This window comes from Rhynchophorus ferrugineus, unplaced genomic scaffold (assembly GCF_030347505.1).
Source record: "Rhynchophorus ferrugineus isolate W39M unplaced genomic scaffold, kcgeb_rfMv2 rfM9, whole genome shotgun sequence".
NCBI classification, from domain to species: Eukaryota; Metazoa; Arthropoda; class Insecta; order Coleoptera; family Curculionidae; genus Rhynchophorus; species Rhynchophorus ferrugineus.
In genome coordinates, this window is record NW_027472588.1 from 37,678,556 (window position 1) to 37,702,030 (window position 23,475).

Genomic DNA, 23,475 nt, shown 5'->3' on the forward strand with positions numbered 1-23,475 from the left:
TATTCTTCTCCAGTCCTAATTTTCTTCGAGAAAATGTTTAATGAACAGAGGGTAGAAATCTCTAAAAAAGTTCGATACTCTTCTTAATATCAATACATTCTTTAAAAAAATTGATAATTAGGAGCAACAGAATGAGATATCTGAAATTCAAAGTTGGAAACTAAAACTATGGATTTGTTTTTTTTTTTGGAAAAATATTGAAAAAAATCGAACAAAAGCAACAGTATTTTTTTGCAAAAATATCGATATATCGATTCTACAATAAACATTACAATTTCTATATTCATTTTAATATATAATATATCAATTCATGTCATAGAATATCGTATTCTTCACCATTATTCATACCATATCTGTCTAAATCATATCTACATGTTCCAAATTTCAAGTTATATAAAAAAATATTGACTTCCTTTATATGTAACATACATATGAAAAAAAAAATGAATTTATGGTCGTAAATCCCAAATAATGTCGATCCTATTTCTTTGTATCGAACGAAATTTGCGGGATTTCATTTTGAAGTACATGAAAAGACAAATATATTGGAGTTTGTGATTTACCATATATTTTAAAATATTTTGGTATTAAACCTAGTAAATTCAAGCAGTATTATATGATAGAACTCAATTATTTACATAGCCTGAAATGTCCCGAACCTAACACATAGATGGCGCTAATTTTTTGCATTCACCACTTTCTCAATTAGGTCAAAAGAAAGCTCTTAAAATTTTAAGATATTCTTCTCATTAGTGTGTAAGCTATTGTGCTAAGAGTCAGATTACTTTTGTTATTTTCAAAACAATGGATCAAAAACAGTTTCGTGTTTTAATTTTGCACTGCTTCCTGATGAGAAAAAATACTGTTCAAGCGAAGCCATGGCTTGAAAAGTGTTATAAGGACTCCGCTTCATCAGAAACAACAATAAAGCATTGGATTGCTGACTTCAAACGTGATCGTAGAGACACCGATGATGCAGTGGATCTCCAAATGAGGTGGTAACACCACAAAACATCAAAAAAAAATCTACAAAATCGTTTTGAACGACCAAATCGTGTTGGTGCTGTTGAAATGAAGCTAATATCGTAGAGATATCAAAATAAATCGTTGGTTTTTTATTGCATGAGCATTTGACTATGGGATAGCTCTGTTCAAACTGTCGCGTTTGCTCACTGCTGACTAACAACAAGAAGGTATTGATGATTCTGAGCAATGTGTGGGCATGTTTAAACATAACAAACCAGAATTTCTGCATCGATGTATCAATGAAAGTCAATAAAAGAAACATGGATCCATCACTTCACTCCGGAATCAAAACTATCAATATCTGAGTGTACAGCAACTGGCGATCCTTGTCGAAAGCGCTCGAAAGCACAGCAATCGACTGAAAAGATTATGACAACAGCGAATATTATATAGCGTTATTCGAGCGTTTGAAGATGGAAATAACAAAGATACGATCAAAGAATTAATAAGAAAAAAATGGCGTTTCATCAAGATAACGCACCGTATTACAAGTCAATCAAAACAATGGCAAAACTACAAGAATTGCACTTCTAATTGCTCCCACGTCCATTGTATTCGCCAAATTTGGCTCCCAGTGAGTAATGACCGTTCGCAGACTTCGCAAAAAAAGTTCTCACAGTTAAGATATTTCGCTCGAATGAAGATTCAAAAGATCTACAAAAGTGGTATTGAATTGTTAGAGCGGCGCTGGGATGATCGTCTGGCTCTTGATGGAGATTACATTGATGAATAAACCCAATTTTGAAGAAAAAAAACGCGTTTTCTTTGTTATGTCTGAGACTTTTCAGCACATGTGTTAAACAAAATTAACACTGTTTGGGTTTTATATTAATTATAAAATTAATGTATGCTAAATCACCAAGAATTATTTGTAATTCCTAAAGAATTATTATTAATATCTTTAGTGTCTAATTCATTCACTTTCAATTTACGGTCATTCAAATTCTTTTTGTGGTTATTTTTAAGGTTTTCATCGGTAACAACCTGTTTTGGGCGTCCGCTGCATTCATCACCTTCGGTGCTCATTTAACCACGTCCAAACTTAGCATACCAATCTTTGATAGTTGATTTTCCTGATGCAGTGTCCGGAAACTCAGCATCAAGCCAAGTTTTTGCTTCAACAGTATTTTTTCCCTTGTTTTATATGCCCATATTTTATCAACACGCCAAATTCCTTTTTAACCATTTTTTTCACAATAACAAAAGTTGCTTCACTCAAAATGCTATAATTCACAAACTAAGGATCCGACAGCTGTCAAATTTATACACGCAAGGTTTGAGGATTAGGGCTAACTAAAAAACATATGGATTTAATACTACTAGTACCACCTATGTGTCAGGCCTGGGACTTTTCAAATCACCCGTTAAATCCAAACCAAATAATGTATGATATATAATTCAGAATAAACTTATCCGTAATTCTGCCAACAGCGTTCATACATTTTTTCGCTGTCAGCATGGCAGATAAAAATCGGACCCCAGTCGATATGTCAACCGTTAATAACATAGACAGAACGGCTTTATCTCGAACCTAATCTGGCCGACAAAACATTCCGGGAGGAGGGAGGCAAGATATCGTAGCTGCGATGGTAAAACAATCATCGTGGAAATTAATTTAGTATTTGGATAGAAAATGCCGGCGAATTCTGACGGTAAATACGCGAGCCTCCGGGGAGATGGCGTAAATAATGAAAGGGTCCTGCTGCGGTTAGGGGCCATGTAACAAATCTTGATTAGGACTTCCCCGGGGAAACTATGCAAAACCGGCGGCAGCCAGTGCCGCTCTTAGACAATTAATATTTCGCTTTCCTCTCGCCCTTGCTGTTGGGCGCTACGAGACCATTCTCAGAATATTTTCTTTATATAATGATTCTTTTTAAATTAAATTATTTCCGGGCTCTTTTAATATAGCAATTTAACGAACAACTCTCCCTTTATATACTATATATATATATATATATATATATATATATATATATATATATATATAAGGGCTATATATATGTACATATATATCAAAAAATGCAAAAAAATCAAGAGAATTGCAAAGGGACATGAGGAAAGACTCCATTACCATGAGAATATTAAAGTATTGCCAGTTTTGGATACCATCAGAGCACCATAGCATTAGAATATTCCCATAATTGAACTACGTATGTCCATATAGGTTTCAATATTTGCTTATATAACAGCAATTTATTATGTACTGATAATTGTAATTTTCTTCCAACTAGCCTATACATTTTCCTATATTTCAATTCCAGTTCTTTTCTTTCCTTCTTTATATCTTCCTTGCTTCATTCCGAGATATTTAGTATTATTTAATGTTATTGGTGCATGTACGGTCTCTTTGTAGGTGTGAAATATATATATATATATATATATATATATATATATATATATATATATATATATATATATACATATATATATATATATATATATATATATATATATATATAGATATATATATATATATATATAGATATATATATATATATATATATATATATATATATATATGTACATATATGTCAAAAAATGCAAAAAACCCAAGAGAATTGCAAAGGGACATGAGGAAAGACTCCATTACCATGAGAATATTAAAGTATTGCCAGTTTTGGATACCATCAGAGCACCATAGCATTAGAATATTCCCATAATTGAACTACGTATGTCCATATAGGTTTCAATATTTGCTTATATAACAGCAATTTATTATGTACTGATAATTGTAATTTTCTTCCAACTAGCCTATACATTTTCCTATATTTCAATTCCAGTTCTTTTCTTTCCTTCTTTATAATTAATTAAATATTATTATAAATTAATATTATATCTTCCTTGCTTCATTCCGAGATATTTAGTATTATTTAATGTTATTGGTGCATGTACGGTCTCTTTGTAGGTGAACTTCACATGCAGAGATTTACATTCGTTAACTGTTATTTTCCAATCCTGTGTCCAATTATTTATATGGTCACTTTCCTGTTGTGATTTTCATATGGCTTCATCCCTATTGTCTCCGATATCTACCAGTTCAGAAATTTTCAAAAAGTCGAAGTTCTCCAAAATAGACGAAGCTAGACTGATGTCAAGAAAAATAACATGAAATTTTATGATAAAAACCCCTTCCGCAACCAGGAAATATTCCCGGAAAAATTGTTATCTTGATAGTTTTGGTGGAAATGGACAAGAACTATAGTATTACCTTATAATTTTCAAAATTTCAATGACCTGTATCTCAAAAATTATTAATTAAGTAACTAAGAATACAAGAATACGAGACATACACTTAATCAGCGTTCTTAGGAGCATAGATTATCCATGGCAGCTAAACTTCAAAAAGTCAAAAATGACGAGACATACTATAACAAAAACCTCAACAACTTACTATCTATAAAATTTCGTCGAAAAAGTCAATTTTCAATTTCATCAAGGATTGGTATGCTAAGTTTAGACATGGTGAAATGAGCACCGAAGACAGTGACGTACTGGACGCCCAAAAGAGGTTGTTACGAAATGATTTTGAAGGACCGCAAATTGAAACTGAATAAAATAATATACCCTCTGAAGATATCAACTGTACATCATATCATTTACGAATATTTGGGTATTAGAATTCTCTATGCAAAGTAGGGGCGACGAGTTGATGATTAGGAGTAGTGTTTGAGGCTGATCAAGCGTAATAAACCCGAGTTTTTGCGTCGATATGTGATAATGGATGAAACATGGCTCCATCATTTCACTCCGAAGTCCAATCGACAGTCATCCGAGTGGACTGCACACGATGAACCCGCTCCAAAGCGTGGAAAAACGCAACAGTCGGCTGAAAAGGTTATGGCGTCTGTATTTGGGATGCGCTTGGAATAATTTTTATTGACTACCTTGAAAAAGGAAGGATCATCAACAGAGACTATTACATTACGTTATTGGACCGTCTGAAGGACGAAATCGCCAAAAACGGCCACATTTGAAGGAAGAGAAAGAGCTGCTACGACAAGACAATGCACCGTGTCACAAGTCAGTGAAAACGATGGCAAAAATCCGTGAATTGGGCTTCGAATTCATTTCTCATCCACAGTATTCTCCATATCTGGCCCCCGATTGGCAAGATTGCTCGCTGGGAAGAAATTTTCGTCGAATGAAGAGGTGATCGCCGAAACTGCGGCCTATTTTGAAGCAAAGGACAAATTGTACTACAAAAATGGTATCGAAAAGTTAGAGAGTCGCTATAATCAGTGTATCACCATTGAAGGGAATTATGTTTAATAAAAAAATTAATTTTGGTACAAAAATTTACGTTACTATGGTAGACCGGGGACTTTTCAATTGACCTGTTATTACTAATTACATACCTTCGATATGCATAAACATTAAGTAAAATCTTATCATATAACCCTAAATATATTCCCGATCTATGGTTAAAACGTTAAATAATAGATGGAGATGCTCTCGGCTGGCAACCAACCGCAAGCGAACAGCGGTTAAACGATCCGTTAGCCGACAGAGCAAAAGAACAATTGCAGGACTGCGAAAAGGTTTTCCTCACAGTAACGGTGCATCCGGCTCCGGCAGGGATTAGGCTTTTATGGGCGCGGCTTGCTTCCCGCATTTATCCCTTTTCAGTCTTAGCTCGAGACAATGTGTCTGCGGTGGAAATCTTTGGCAAAAAGTAAAAAAGGCCGTACGGTACAATCAATAACTAACAAAGTCATATATATATAACAAATTATATATATATATATATATATATATATATATATATATATATATATATATATATATATATACTACATTTTAGCAGTGAATGTTTCAGTCGACTGTTTTCAGTCGCTATTTTCGGTCCGACTGATTTTGTTACTATTTACTAGCGACTCTTTCGTACTTCGTTACTATTTTTTGTTCTACTTGTTTCATTCGACTGATTTTTAACGTTCTGACTCTGTCGTCCTAGCCGTGACCTTGACAAAAATGTACCCAATTTATGCTTACCTAGATTTATCACTACATAGTATAAAACAAAGTCGCCTTTTCTATCCCTATACCCTACGCAACGGATTTTGATGCGGTTTTTTTCAATAGATAGAGTGATTCAAGAGGAAGGTTTATATGTATAATACATGCATAATATAATAAGGCAACATTGCTAATTTTAGAGGTTTCTAACGTGATGTCGAAAATTAACCTATTTTTTAGGCTTATTTAGCAATTAGCAAAAACGCTGCCTAACCCTACGAGTTAGATCAAATTAATGTACTACAGTATTGTACACCATAAAAAGGTCTACAAAAAAGTCCGCGATGGTATATGTTTATATTTTAGGGATAACCCACATTAACCATTTTTATTGTTTACTTTTTACGTGAGAAAATGGCTTATTTACGAAGCTATTTTAAGCAATACGGCATTAATCCTTATCGAATTAAGTACCTTAAATACAGTGTGCAATTAATATAGATCAATATGGTTCCTTACAGCATGTAAATTAAACAAATATTTTCGGAGATATTACAAATTTAAAATTTGCGTTTAAAAATGTGTAATGTAATAAAAATTGTATGAATTTAGATATTCCAAAGATAGCAGGAAATCTTCATAGTAAGTATAGGGGAAGAGAAATTGTTTTACTCCAAATTTAATGCGTGCAGGCCAAGGGCAGTAATGAATGAACCAAAAATACTGGATCGATTTTAATCATGTTTTCATTGAGTGACATAGGCATATATATTTTATGCCCGTGCAAAGTCGGAGCGGGCCGCTATGTTTTTATATACAACGTTCATATTTTTTCTGTAGTGTATTTAATTTAGTATCAGCATTGCACCCGTGCGAAGCCGGGGCGGGTCGCTAGTATGTAATATATGTATTTTTATTATTTTCTTGGTAGTTTGCTTGTAAATAACAATATATTGTATATTAATATTATAGCATTTTGGTACGATATTTTTCATGATTGTTGGGAATTGGGAATGATAAATAGTAAAATATTTTGACTATTTTTATGGCAATAATAGGTAATATTTCTATTACAGAATGAGAAGAAAGCCACATAAAGGTGATAGCTTTGCCGCTCCTTTCCAATTTAGAGGTTAGTTCACAGATAAGCACTCCTATCGGGTGTAGAGGTAGATATGGTTGGAGGCTCTTTAAGCAGCTCATTGAATCAGAGGCGATAACCAATATCTTGCACATCTTGTACTGATATCGGGACCCTATACATGTCAAACGGTTCAGCGGCCAATACACTGTATGAAACGGGGAGCTTGAAGTGTCCTTCCGACCTCACCGATGTAATTGCTGCCCCCACGTAGTCATTGTTCTTGGAACCGTCGGAGAATACGAAAGGATATTTTTCAGTTTTATATTGATTTCATTAGGTTGCTATCACCTGTGACAGTTGCCATGGAGGCAATTTATCCTCGGAGGTGTATATCGGTGGAAAAGCCAGCGATAAGCGACTACAAACACCATGAAACCTATGACCAGAGCCCCTGTGTTGCCCTCTAGAGGGGTTAAGTTTGGTGCTTGATGGAAAGAAATGTCTGTAATGAGACAGCCTTGGTTTAAATCTCAAGTAGCTGGCATATTCAATCACAAAAGCAATTCACGTCTGGTTTCTAAGGAAGGGTTTTCTGCTTCGCAGAGCAAGCTATCTACTGGCCTGATGTGGAAGGCCCCCAGGGCCATTCTAAGAGCTGAGTTGTGGATTGGGCTCAGCCGAAGATCTTAAAAGGCAAACAGGCAGTACCTGTAATAACCTAACATAATTTTATTAGAATTATAAGCTTTCCAAACCATCCAGTCTATTCTATAGGACAGAGATGTTACATTATGGTACTACTACTGCACTGGCTATGGACTGCACCGTGATCTGAGAGATTTTCATCTGTTTTGAACGGCGTTGTGAGTGCCGTATCCAAAAATAGAGGTTGGAACAGTTTTTCAAATAGTCATATAACAGTCAAATAAAATATTTCTCTTAAGTAAATTTATAGTTTTGTTTTCTAAAGCCCTTTACACTTTTAACTTGAAAGAAAATGTGTTGTAGGCTTAAAACTCTTACTGTACGAACTCATCGACATCGTCATCTGCCGGCAACGCCCCTACTATCCTCCCTGCAATTTGATGAAGAGAAGAAACGTAACGTTATCTCGTTAGCGGCTAGTTTAATACGATATTAAATTTGACAAAAAAAGCCTAGCAAAAGTAACGGGGTCATCAGGACGAGTCTTTTTTCCTCGGACAGGCAATTTGTTCCTTTCGAATTTCTTTTCGGGTTGAAGGGGGAGGGGCCAGGCGCTGAGGTGATGTACGACTATGTCGCAGGAACATACATTATTTATAAGTCCTCCTGAATGGATCATTTTTCTTTTATTTCATATGTAGGACAGCCTATAAGAAAAATGGGTGAGATGGTGTCGGTAGAGTCATGAAAAATAAACAGTTTTCCGACAGACAGGAAACTCAAAATGGCAGATAAAACATCTGTATTAAGCCTAAAACTATTATCGTTTCTTTTTAGAGTAAATGTACATCTTTTTGCCTTTAAAATGCTCTATTGTAAAGATTCAAAAAGATATTTAAAAAAGAAAATGTTAGCAAATACAAAATATGGTTAAAACTCTCATACAAGTATATTATTTCAGCTCTCTGACAAATTTCACACAACTACAACTTCTGAAAATGATAATAAAACAATTTGTGTATAATGTATCAATCTTCAATTAGTTAGACCGGATACTTATCAGATATTTTATTGAAGAAAAAGGCTCACTATATGTTAAAAATTTATTATAATGTTAAAATGTATAATTTTAGTCCATTTTTTATAAAAATATTATGCCGAAATTTTCTTTTAAATTAAGTGCTCCCCAAAAATAATTTCGTAAAGGAAGATCATAAACTGCCATCACCAGATGACGTTAGATAGAAAGTGTTCCAGTTCAGTGACCCAAATAACGGTTAATGGAGGAAAATGTCTTTCGTAAAGAACACGAAGTAGTAGAGAAGTGATCCTGACACACCATAACAATAAATAAAGGAACAAATTCGTAAAACGGCAATATAATGAATAAAAAGAAGGAATGGAGCATGTAATAACATAATAAAACCATCGTTGTATGGTATACGTTTTACATGAGCAGGAAATAAGAAATGAATGAAACTAATACTAAAATTGAGGTAAATAAATGAATCCGAATGAGATATTAAAAAGTTCAAAACAGGTTACAAATAATAGATTAAACTTATTAATATTCCTCCCAATTACTGAATATTCAATCCAATCAATTTGATATGGGCTGTGGCAAAGAATCACTACAATAGACATGCAGGTCAAGGAAGATATACAAGCAAGAACTGTTTGGATATGTGTATGTAGGCTTTTTAAATTTTTACTGAGACCCTTATTTATATTTTGAAGACGGTTCAATTTTTTTGTTAAATATATTTTGTTTTTGTCTTTTTAGTGTTTGATTACTCAATGAATTACGCAGTTATTTTATTTAATATTAAAATGGATAGGTTCAGCCCGTATAAGGAATAATAGGAATAAAGAAATAATGATTGAAAACAAGGAGCGCTGCAGGTCCGCTACCTAGCCTAGGTGATTTAACAAGTGTTCTAAGTAAGCAACAACAAAATGCTATTGCCCCCTCCGTGAATCGAACCCACGACCCCCGCTTGGGAGATAAACGCCTTAACTATCACACCATAGAAGCAGTTACCTAAAATATTCCTACGCGGTCTTATACGCTATAGGTAGTGCTTAAAAAACAAACTGAATGGCTTTTGCACTGAACGACTTGTGATTTTCCGTCAATTCTGAACAGGAATAACATTATACACAAATATCTGGTTATTTTAGATAGTTATCTATAGCCTTTAATGTTTGAACATTTTTATCGATTTCCACCCCCTTCCCCCCAAGAGAACCTGAGTTGGTTCCAGTTGGACCACTTCGGAAGTGCACTATTTCGATTAAAAAAAAGCACTTTGGAAATCGGCATACAATTGACAGAGAAATCGGAGAACATACATTAAAAAAAATAAATCCAACCGAACGTAAAACCTCCTCATTTTTCAAAGTCGGTTAACAAATAGCTTATCACTGTTAAGTCACTAGATTGCTATAATAAATAATAAAAAAATATGTTTGATTTATATAAATATTTATTAGCCAAAGCTCATGCGGCTACATTACGACGTCCAGATGTCATGAATTTTGATAACGTACACTGTCTGTTTTATTAAATAGACTATATCGATATATCCATATTTTTCTAGTCGATATATTTTTTCAGAATAGATTAAAATTTGGCACTTAATTTTAAATATATTGTTATTCCTTAGGAAATTTTGAAGAAATATATATTTTTTAAGCTGATATTTCACTATTTTTATATTTTCTTAAAAATATCGATATATTTTTTGTAAAATATCGATATTTTTAAACTTATTACAAAAAAATATATTATTTATATATATATTTTTTCCTCCGATATATCGATATTTTTTTTTAAATATCGAAAACGATATATCGAAATATCGATATTTTTTTCGGTAACCAACACCCCTACATTAGACTACGCAAGAAAAAGTCTAGAACTCAGTTTTAATACCGCGTATCGCTTTTTCCAACATAGTCTCGAACGAAAGGCAACTGAAACTAATCGTGGGGGGCCTGATCCCGAACATTTCCGAAATTTGGCGTGCGGGTATCGTTATCGGACCAAATTAGCGCCGAATCTCGCTCGGTATTGGCCGGAGGCGGCTTCGTGAGTTTCGGTCCGACGTTAAGTTTCGCGAAGTCTGAGTGATGGCGTAGATGGAGGTGGTGCGAGGGAGGGAGGGGGTTGGTTCGGTGGTAATCGTACGTGCAAACACGAAATTGATTGTGGATTAAAGGCGGCCCTGTTAACGTGCGTATGCTGATAACGGCGGGTCTTTGGATTAGAATTTGATTCGATTCCAAAGTTATCGGGACCCGGACTGGGCTCTAAAGGTTTCCTAATAGCGTTAGTTTTGGCGGCGCGGGGGTGCGGGAGTTACGTTCGAGCAAACGACCGCTGTTACGCGACAGGCACACAACCACATTTATAAGATAATGACGGTTTCGATTGATTATTTACTTCTCGGCCAACGCTGAGGATCTTTGGACTACCGACCGTTGTATGTAAAGTAATTAGTTGCTATAACTCTTACGATAACGGTCCAAAATATTGAACGAAATGTCCAAAACTCTTTGACCTTACCTAATATTTGTTTTCTGCTCTTAATATATATCACTCAACACAGTCTCCTATTCCAGGAACGCTCCAACTTCTTCAACCCGTCTGAAAAATACGTTCTCTCGATGTCATAGACATAATTTATGGCCATGAATATTTCGCTTCAGTGTCGATGTATATATAGAGGTTTTATTTAAATAGACGAAATCGAGGAAATGTTTTGTGTGGTCCAACCAATGAGCTCTGAGACCATTTTTTTTATTGGTTCATTTGAATTTCCTTACAAAAGCATTTGATTGGCCAATTTCTATAACCCGATTGTTCGTTTCTATGGTTTGTTTAGGACGCCATCTTTGTGTGTCTAACATTGAGTATGACCAGCATTTTTAATTATAATAACTATTATTTGATTATAATGTATATTCATTCTCAAAACTGTTGTGTATCCAATATATCTGTGGAAATAAACATAACCGGGCGTCGTTTTCCTAGGAAGAAACAACCCAAGTTAGCTAAATTAAGAATGTGTGTATGTGACTCAGTATTGCTTTTATCTATTATTTATATAGAGAATTTGTATTCATATATATTGTTATTCATTGGAATACACAAAGACGGAATACACAGGGACAAAATTACATTGAAAGTAAATGAGATTATCATACATGAAAGGTTATTGTTACCTTATAAAAAGTTGCTTGTAAAGTGCCATCAATTAAAAACTTAATTATTTTCAAGGGGTTCATTTACTTGAAACAAATATATATATTGGTTAAAATACTAAAATTAATTGGGCTTAAAGCTCCTTAACCGAGATGACCTTTTCAACAAAGATGTTAAAAAATACATCAATACAAAATAAAATTATACAATTTGTAAACCAACAAGATTAGCTTGATTTTATAGACAAGATGTCGTTTTATTATATTGTTAATAGATCCTTAAGCTGTCTCTTTAACTTGTCGATTTTACCATAATAAGAGCACTGTAGAAATTTTGATATATATATCATACATTTTCATTTATGTTGCTGTTCTTTAAAGTATTACTTTTTGGCATGTTTTCTCCATTCTAACGTATATCATACAAATTAACGGTTTTAATGATCCTTTCCACAGTTTTCACAACAAAAATGTAAAAATAATTATAACTTGTCTCAATACATTTTTGCGTTGAACAAGCAAGTAAAATATAAACCGACACAGACTTTATCTGTGCTGCTCTACTTTCAGAATAAGGGAAAAAAGAAAGAAAATTTAATACATATTATTTAAATTGATAGCACCAAAGAAATATGAAAAAAGGAAAAAGCGCTACAGATAATTTTAATTATATTTGCTATGAGATATCTTATGTATTCAATTAAATTGCAACCTTTCTTATACTCACAATACTATATAAAATTTAAACAGATACCTAATCATATTTTTAAAAAAAACTAATCCATGACATAATTAAAAATAATCTGAATGAAATGATATAAATGCTTTATTTATTATTGAACGGAAATATTTTTAACAAAAATAGAGAAAGTAATGGAAATATTACCTATTATAGCCATAAAGACAGTCAAAATATTTTACACCAAAAAAGGTCATAAAACTACGTATATTACATATAAATCTTTTTACCCTATTACATTAACAATCATTAAAGATATTGTACCAAAATGCTATAATATTAATATACAATATATTGTTATTTACAAGCAAACTACCAAAAAAGGTCATAAAACTACGTATATTACATATAAATCTATGTAAGCATAAATTGAACGTTAAAAAGCAGTCGATAGTAAATAATAACAAAATTAGTCGGACCGAAAATAACGACTGCAAACAGTCACTGGTAAAAAGTAGTAAAATCAGTCGAACCAAAAATAGCGACTGAAACAGTCGATAGTAAAAAGTAGTGAATTACTAAATAGTCGATAGTCAATTTCAGTCGATAGTTCCCAACACTAAGTAAAACTCGGTGTACAATATAGACAGTGACATAAATTTTAAGCTCAAAGTCTCTATCGTGGAACAAGTACTTTGAGGAAGTAAAGAAGACGTTGTAAAGCAAATTATAATAAAAATAAATAGCTTATTACGATTATAACAAATAAATTGTTATAAGACATAATATAAAAAAAATTAAATTATTTTAATATTATTAAGTATTATCATTTGTATTTTTCACTTTTTTTTATATAGCCAATAAATAACGGTCACATAATGTAAACACCACTGTTTCATTTCGTTTTACCTCCATTCACCGAGCCACATCATTTACCCTAAATATCGATATTTTTTCCCTTCGATATATCAATACTTTTTTAAAAATATCGAAAACGATATATCGAAATATCGTTATTTTTTCGGTGACCAACACCCCTACAATAGACTATGCAAGAACAACAGAGCCAGAACGTTAAAAAGCAGTCGAATGAAGCAGTCGATAGTAAATAGTAATAAAATTGGTCGGACCGAAGATAGCAACTGAAACAGTCGATAGTAAAAAGTAGTCAATTACTAAATAGTCGATAGTCAATTTCAGTCGATAGTACCCAATACTAAGTAAAACTCGGTGTACAATATAGACAGTGAGATAAATGTTAAGCCCAAAGTCTCTATCGTGGAACAAGTACATTGTAACATTAAACATTGTAAAGCAAATTATAATAAAAATAAATAGCTTATTACGATTATAACAAATAAATTGTTATGAGACATAATACAAAAAAAAATTTAATTATTTTAATATCATTAAGTATTATGAAAATTGTCAATGTTAAATTCTCGAAAATTTAACGTTCATAATTACGACATTTATATTTAATGTGTTTCGTTTGACAATCAAGCATGGGTATTTGGACAGCAATATCATTATATTTAGTTTATTCTTTCATTAACTTTATATGCCTAATAAAATGAATGTGAACACACAACCAAAAAGAGAGTTTTAGGGGAGAAAGTGAGGAGTATATTTTTATCTCCAACACCACTAAAGGAATTGATGGATATTTTGATACAAGAATTGATGAATGATCCATTGTAAAATGTTCAGATATAATTCCGCGAAGAACTGAAGCTGCTATGAAAGCAAATTGTGACTCAACACCATATTAAAGAAAAAACATTGTGTATAAGCCAGGTGCTCGTATTATTCCGTCCAGCCCCTGTACATATAACAGAGAAATATCATCTTATAATGAAAATTCTCCATTTTGTTATATAAAGAAAAACAATCTGAATATAAGTCGAAAAGTTTGGCCCCGGGAAACTTTTTATTTGTGGAGCTGGTGCTTGAATCCGACCCGAAATTTACTTTAAAACTCTCTGCTTATTAATGGTTTAAATTCCCTTTGAAAATTATGGAGATTTACATTGCCGAAATAAGAATATTTTTATTTCCGCGGACGTTTCGGATCGCGACTTCGCAGCGCCATCACCAACGTAATCTCGTCTTATTAAACTTCATACGTTCGGCGCGCCGAACAATGAGTAGGAGTTAATCTTCGTTATCGTCGTGTTTGTTAAGATATTTTCGCGTTTTACTCATAATCGGGGGAAGATTAAAATTATAATTTTAACGGGTTCTTTGTTTTCCGTCATCTATTCCGTTCGTGTGTCTTTCTACTTAGAAAAACAATTTTCGAGTGTTTACACGGGACTATTAAGATTCTTGAGATTGTTACGTAAACCCTCCTCCCCCCATAATTAATTATTTCCTTTGCGTTAATGAAGGTGTGATACAAAACGGTTTCGGGTGTAAGTATTTGTTATCGTTGTGGCTTGTCACACGTATTTGAATGATTGGTGTAAGTATTGGGGTTTGAAGTTTCCCTAAAGTGAATTTTTTAAACCAGAACCCCTTTGTATTCGCTGCTTGGATTTATCAAATTAAAACTTTTATTTTCGATCTTTATTTGATCAATTTTTAACTTTGATGCGATAAAAAATATATAGACAAACCTCACACCAAACTTGAAGTAAATAAGTTCAGTAGAACTAGAGATATCTCGTCAAGCGTTTTGAAAAACGCTTTTTTTGTTAAAGTGAAGAAGTTTCGCTCTTTTAGCTCAATTTATGTAGTCAAATTATTCCATGCGCATACCAAAATACAGAAGCCATAACCTTGACAGCCGACTGTTGCGTTTTCCCACGCTTTGGAGCAGGTTCACCGTGTGTAGTCCACTCAGATGACTGTCAATTGGACTTGGAAATGATGGAGTTGTTCTTTGTTTCATCCGTTATCAAATATCGACGCAAAAGCTCGGGTTTATTACGCTTGATCATCTTCAAACACTGCTCCGAATCATCAACTCGTCGTTGTTTTTCGTCAAAAGTGAGCTAGCGCGGCACTCACTTTACACAGAGCTTTCACATACCCAAACATTCGTGAATGATATGATGTACACGTTCAGTTGATATCTTTAAAGTGTCTGCTTTCATTCAATTTCAATTTACGGTCACTCAAAATCATTTTGTGGATATTTTAAATATTTCTTCGGTAACAACCTCTTTTGGGCGTCCACTGCGTCTACTGTATTCGGTGCTCATTTCACCACGTCTAAACTTAAGCATACCAAACCGTGATGGTTGATTTTCCTGGGGCAGTGTCCAGAAACTCGGCATGAAGTCAAGTTTGTGCTTCAACAGTATTTTTTCCCTTCAAAAGGCAATATTTTATCAACACGAAATTCCTTTTTATCAATTCTTTTCACAATAACAAAAGTTGCTTCACCCAAAATGCCATAATTCACAAACTAATGATCCGACAGCTGTCAAATTTATACACGCATCTTTTGAAGGTTAGATCTAACTAAAAAAACATATGAACTTAATTCTAATAGCGCCATCTATGTCTTAGGCCGGCGACTTTTGAATTGATCTGTTACATGAAAAAAATATATGTATACAACCGAACATAGAACCTGCTCCTTTTTCGAAGTCGGTTAAGAAGGTCCAAAACCGCGTGTACATCTATGATGACTCATTGAAGAAGAAAACACTATAACATACCTTAAGAATCTAAAATTTCCGGTGCTCGAGATGAGGCCGCATACACGTGCTCCTACAGCTGGAACAAAAAAAACAAAACACTATTACAATCATATTGGAGAGACCACAGGAGGGAGGGGGGCGGGTACAAAGGATATGCTTCCGTAACGAGTGTGATGCGACGCCATATCGATCAGTGGACCGCCATCGTGGCGCAATTAACATTCATAACTCACCCATAGCGCTAATTAGCCACGTATACTGGGGCCCATACATTAACCCCGTAAAGAAGCGATCCATTAGGTGGGTCGTTTGACGGCGGAATAGGAATAGTCGTTTTGCTTTCGTCCGCACTTGAATCCAAAATTGCAAATTAACGATTATCGAACGGATCGCCCGTCGGACTTATACGTGGAGCGGCCTTGATTTTTATTGTTCGCCTATCTGTGTACGCGTAATTATTATTGCCGAAATATATTTCGTTTGTTCGCCATGTTCGTGATATAATAACCGTTCGTTAATTGTATTATTGCAATTACTTAATGAACTATTACTCAATAGGAACGAATCAATAAGTATCAGTTATGGAACGTGGAAATTTAGACAAAACTCTTTTAATTTGCTTTTTTTTTAAATTATTATTATATATTATAGCAATCTAGAAAATTAACACAAATAAGTTATTTGTTTTATCCCATTTTTTTACGGTTTTAAAATTATAAAGTACTTAACAGTTCAATTGAAAAGTCCCCGGCCTGACACATAGATGGCGCTACTAGAATTAAATACATATGTATTTTAGCCCTAACCCTCAAAGATGCGTGTATATATTTGACAACTGTCGAATTATTAGTTTGTAAGTTATAGCATTTTGAGTGAAGCAATTTTTGTTAGAGTGAAAACGAAATGGATAAAAAAAATTTTGCGTGTTGGTAAAATATTGCTTTTTGAAGGGAAAAATACAGTTGAAGCAAAAACTTGGCTTGACGCCTAGTTTCCGGATAATGCCCCAGGAAAATCAACCATCAAGGTCTGGTATGCTAAGTTTAGACGTGGTGAAATGAACACCGAAGACGGTGAACGCAGTGGACGCCCAAAGGAGGTTGCTACCGACGAAAACTTTTAAAAAATCCACAAAATGATTTTGAATGACCGTAAATTGAAACTGAATCAATTAACAGACACTCTAAAGATATCAACTCAATGTGTGCATCATATAATTCACGAATATTTGGGTATGAGAAAGCTCTGTGCAAAGTGGTTGCCGCGCGAGCTAATGTTTTACCAAAAACAGTGTTTGAAGATGATCAAGCATAATAAACCCGAGTTTTTGCGTCGATATGTGACAACGTATGAAAAATGGCTCCACCATTTCAGTCTGAAGTCACATCAACAGCCATCCGAGTGGACTGCACCTTATGAATCCGCTCCAAAGCGTGGGAAAACGCAACAGTCAGTTGGCAAGGTTATGGCGTCTGTATTTTGGAATGCGCATGGAATAATTTTCAATGACTACCTTGAAAAAGGAAGGGCCAGCAACAGCGACTATTACATAGCGTTTGAAGGACGAAATCACCGAAATTGACCGCATTTGAAGAAAAAGAAAATGCCCCTTCACCAAAACAATATTCCGTGTCCCAAGTTAGTGAAAACGATGGCAAAAATCCATGAATTGGGCTTCGAATTGCTTCCTTATCCACCATATTCTCCGGATCTAGTCACCAACGACTATTTCCTGTCCTCAGATCACAAGAGAATGCTCGCTGGGAAGAAATTCTCGTCGAATGAAGAGGTGATCGCCGAAACTGAGCTCTATTTTGAAGCAAAGGACAAATCGTAGTAATGGTAACAATGGTATCGAAAAGTATCACCCTTGAAGAGAATTATGCTGAATAAAAAAACTAATTTTGCCAAAAAACTATGTTTTACTAAGGTAGGCCCGGGACTTTTCAATTAACCAGTTATGTGACGGTGTTACTTTCGCAAAATATAACATATATAGCTTTGAAGCCTAATAGAATTAAATGAAGCCAGTAGCCAGTTAATGAATAAGCCAGTAGAATTAAATGACATATAGTATATTCAAAGTTTTTTTCTACATACGTCATCAGGATGTTTTAATGTATTGCCTGCCGCAAATTGTAAATTCGTTTCAGTATCAGGCAATATTTTGCTTCCTATTTTATTCTAATTCGAAAGAGACATATGATTAGCTCGAACGCATAAACGAATGAGGCTGTCAAAGCCGTCCATTTGCAGATTTATACCAAATTCTTGAAAGCAATAGTGATAAGAGGTCATAACAGTGGTGGCTGTATAATTAAAAGTAGTTTTTAGATGTAATATAATGATAAAATAAATTATAAGATCCTCGTGCAATTATTTTATATAGTTTAGAAGTTCGTTTTAGATCAAAGCCGAACTGAACTAAAGCTCAGAGTTGATGCGGTAATATTGCGACGTTTTGATGTCACAAATTTAGATTACGTATATACCAAATAACTTTGAATAATCTATATGTGTCAAATATTGATATTGCATACGAAAACCTAGCGACATCCAACCATCATATCCATCAACCTTTGGATATTTCGTTATAAGTACCTTCATAATAATAATAAACTCTACTACCAACATATATATTATATATTAAAGACTTCTTGTAGCATATTTTTGTCAAGTAAAAATCAGGCGTTTCCAAACTCTTGAGCGGTAAGATATATAACCGATATGATCATCGCTACTTTGCTAAGTACAGAGGTTTTGTTGGCCGTTATCATCATCAAGAAGCCATTAAAAGTGGAACTTAACGACTCGCAGCAGTTATGGAGAAGGTGTAATCTATGACGCAAGGCAAAAAGACGATCTCCATTCAGGTTTGACGTAATAAGCGCGTAGCTCGAATAAATCTCGGACGGTACACAATTAAAACGCAATATTTATCGGATTTTTGATTCAATAAGGAGCTGTGGTATCATTAAAGGGACGCGGACCGAGCATACTAATATGTCTATTAGGTCCACGTTGCATACGGTGTCGGACAGTCGACGCCTTCGCCTTTTTCTTTTCGCGCTGATAATTACGAGTCTGCCCCGTCGGACTGGGACGTAGGAACGTTTTAAATCGTTATCAACACGATCGTCTATTACAATTTGCAATTAATATCGTCGCGATGAATTCTGTTTCGATCATAATTACAGATTTATACTGCGCTTTTATTATATATCAGGACCATTAAGTTATTCCGTTTCAACTAATCGGTTAGTTGTTGAAATAATTTTCACTAGTATCACTTTCCAAGAAATATTGCCTAAATAAGTGCAACTACACTACCCAACATACAAAAAAATGCAAAAAAACAACAATATTGAAGTTGTTGTGTGATTCTTACTGTTGTAACATATATTGATTTTAAAATATGGAAGAGCCATCCGTACTTGCCTTGGCTAGATAAGGTTACATTTTTAAAAGTCAATACATCCAAACAGCATCAAATTTGTTCATAGTGAGAATATTAACTGCCAAATATGTAACAAAATATTTTCGAGCACAACAAATAAAAAACTTTTAAACCCCAGACTATATGTTTAGGATTAAAATCTCCCGCCGGCTTGGTGGCGCAGTGGTAAAGGCGATGGGACGGTCCTCCTACTATTTTGATAGCCGCGTGTTCGAATCCTGCTGGGGCGTGGCCGTAAATTCATGTTGGTGACTGTTTAAAATTTGTGATTGTTCTAGGCAAGAGTGTAAAATCCGACAAAGAAAATGAACACAGTCACGTCAGTAACCAGGCTGGGTAAGACCGGATGTCCTCTGAGATGATTTCTATGTTGGTCACTCGCCAGTCGGTAGGCTTAATGCTGAGGACCGTTGTTCGGAGAAAGAAATATTCTTAAATATTGTTCTATTTATATGTTATAATTTTTTGTTTAGTCGACTTTATTCCAACTAGTGTTAACTCTATATACCATTCCTTAAGGTATATTACTTCGTTGTACTTTACTGCCTATCTTATTAAATTGCCTCTAGCCTTGTTATCCGGATGCCTGGTATAATACGTTTTGTAGCCTTTTATTTGAGGGACGATTGTTAAATTCTGTTTGTCTCAGAGTAAATCTTTTTTCAGTTAGTAATAACCTTCAAAAGAAAAGAGCTGTTAAAATTTTTTGAGAGTCATTGTGCTAAAAGTGACACTATTTTCGTTATTTCAAAACAATGGATCAATAATAATTTCGTGTTTTGATTTTACACTACTCCTTGATGGGCAAAAGTGTTATAAGGACTCTGCTCCATCAGAACCAAAAATAAACAGTTATTTTGCTGACCTCACATGCGGTCGTAGAGATACCGATGATGCAGAACGCTACAGACGTCCAAATGAGGTGGTAAACCCAGAAAACAGCAAAAAAAATCGACAAAATCGTTTTGAATGATCGAAAACTGAAATTGAGGATACGTTACTCCTCAGTCATCTCCAGCTGCTGACACATGCGCACCATCCAGCATAGAATAAACTATAGAAAAGAATAAACCATATTGTCTTCCGTTACTAATAGCCGTATTTTCCTTTCGAGTCGATCTAACAGTCGATCAAGTCAAAACAACAAAAAAATCCAGGATATTTAGATTTTGTTTTATATTAATAATTCTATAGTAATAATAATTAAATTGTTGTATTATTCTTGGTGGTTTAATATACATCGGTTTTAAAATATGAAAGAACGATAATAAGTGCAGAATGTAGGGTTATACTTTTAAAAGTTATAAAATCCAAACAGCATCAATTTTATTTACAGTGGGAATGTTAGCTGCCAAATGCATATCATCGAGAAGGAAATGTTCTTGTTGTGTTGGAAGTAGTCAAGTCATTAATGAGGTTTGTCCATCAAGAATAACATAGCTGAAAAAATTGTAGTGACTGGTAATAATTAGATATTTATTTTAAACATAATATATTTTAGTAGTGATTTGAATTTTATTTTATAGGTAAGATGTAACTAGATCATCGACACCCTAATGATCTAATGACAAGGCAAATTCATGCAAAAAGTGCATTATTATATAAGAGTATAAGTAAATAAATTGTACTTTTGAAAATATAATGATGTATTGACTGAGATTTCTTTCATGTATCAATTTTCTTTCTAAATGTAAGAAAACGGAGTTTTTGCATCGATATGTGACAATGATATGAAATGATATGAAACATGTATCCATCACTTCACTCCGGAATCATAGTCTCGTCATCTGAGTGGACATGAACTTGTGATAAATACAAAAGTAATATTGAAATGTTCGAACGGCGCTCGAATGGTTGTATGACTCTTGATGGAGATTACGTAGATGAATAAAGCCAATTCTTTGTTACGCCCGAAACTTTTCATCCCATATTTTATTCATAACATAACATCGAAAACTACGCCATCTGTGCAGCCAATTTAATAACTATTTACGGCAGCATATTCATACGATAGATAGATGCATCAATATCAACTAACGCCACCCGTTCCTACTCGACGATAAAAGAGAAAGTCGTAAACGGAAACGAATTCCCTATTCCAGCGAGAATCTTGTTACGGCTCAATCCGCATTCCATACCAATTTCGAATCATTTGCGATCGGAGTTATAAATAATAATGAGGGAGGATATAAATATAAAAAAAGGGACCGGGCACGGCAAAAAGCTTTCCGATGAAGAATCGAAGAGGCCCTGCCCGGCCGTCTTTTGTTTTTCGCGCTATTCCAGATTGGCTCGGAATGCGTATAATCGGTTTGGTTCCCTGCTTCTTCCTTCTCCCCACGCCCCATCGACCCTCTGAAAAAAGATGAAATTGGCGTGCGGGGGGTCGGGGATAGAGGAGGAAGTGGGGCCTCTAGCGCCTGAAGCTTTAAAATTATAATTCCTGCTTGGGGTTTCTTTTTTCTTTTTTTTCTGATTCGGAGGCGGACTTTTTTCCAATTGGACGTAAATTTTCGCGGAATATGTTGACGTTCTCCAGAGATTAACATCCCGCATGATGATATATTTGACGTGCATCGCTTGTGCTGCGCTGTATCTTGCTTTCACCTGATAACCTCCAGAAATTACGTCACTGGCGGATCATAATTTTCCAGTTTCGCCATTTTCTTCTTCCACTCAGTAAAATTTAAATTGTTAAAGCTTTATTGTGAAAAATCGGTACAACGTTATTTATTTAGAGTAACAGGTCAAATGAAGAGTCCTCGGCCCTCACAGTAGTAAAACACATTTATTGGCAAAATTAGTTTTTTTTTTATTCAACATAATTCCCTTAAAGGGTGATACACTGATTATAGCGACCCTCCAACTTTTCGATACCATGTTTGTAATACGATCTGTCCTTTGCTTCAAAATAGACTTCAGTTTGAACTGAAAAAAAACAGAAAATAGTTACTGGAGGCCAGATCGGGATAATACGGTGGATGAAGAAGCAATTCGAAGCCCAATTCATGGATTTTTGTCATCGTTATCACTGACTTGTGACACGGTGCATTGTCTTGGTAAACCAGCGCTTTCTTTTTCTTCAAATGCGGCCGTTTTTAGACGATTTCGTCCTTCAAATAGACCAATAACGCTATGTAATAATCGCTGTTGATGGTCCTTCCTTTTTCAAGGTAGTCAATGAAAATTATTCCAAGCGAATTCCAAAATACAGACGCCATAACCTTGCCTGCCCCTCGGCACCCACTTTGCACGGAGCTTCGACCAAATATTCGTGAATGATATAATGTACACGTTCAGTTGATATCTTTAGAGTGTCTGCTATTTCATTCAATTTCAATTTACGGTTATGGGCTCATTTCACCACGTCTAACCTTAGCATACCAATCCTTGATGGTTAATTTTCCTGGGACAATGTCCGGAAACTCAGCATCAAGCCAAGTTTTTGCTTCAACTGTATTTTTTCCCTTCAAAAAGCAATATTTTATCAACACGCGAAATTCCTTTTTATCCATTTTTTTCACAATAACAAAAGTTGATTCACTCAAAATGCTATAATTCACAAACTAATGATGCGACAACTGCCAAATTTATACACGCATATTTTGCGGATTAGGGCTAACTAAAAAACATATGGATTTAAAATAAATAAATATTAAATATTGTAAATGTATTAAATAAATAAATAAATAAATAGACAGCACTCAGTGTAGGGATTTTGGCCACCGAAAAAAATATCGACATTTCGATATATCGATATTTTAAAAAA

General features: G+C 34.4%; 1 protein-coding gene across 6 annotated transcripts in view; it reads right to left on the bottom strand.

Moving 5' to 3' along the window:
• Pde9 (Phosphodiesterase 9) overlaps positions 1 to 23,475 on the bottom strand; it is a 289,689-nt gene that overhangs the window by 212,725 nt on the left and 53,489 nt on the right. For 5 of the 6 annotated variants that reach the window (XR_013007241.1, XM_076414787.1, XM_076414784.1 and 2 more), the window contains exon 3: positions 16,268 to 16,325. The exons of the other annotated variant lie outside the window; for it this stretch is intronic. The gene's annotated coding sequence lies outside the window, so the exon portion shown is untranslated. The remainder of the gene's footprint in view (positions 1 to 16,267; positions 16,326 to 23,475) is intronic. 6 annotated transcript variants of the gene reach the window in all.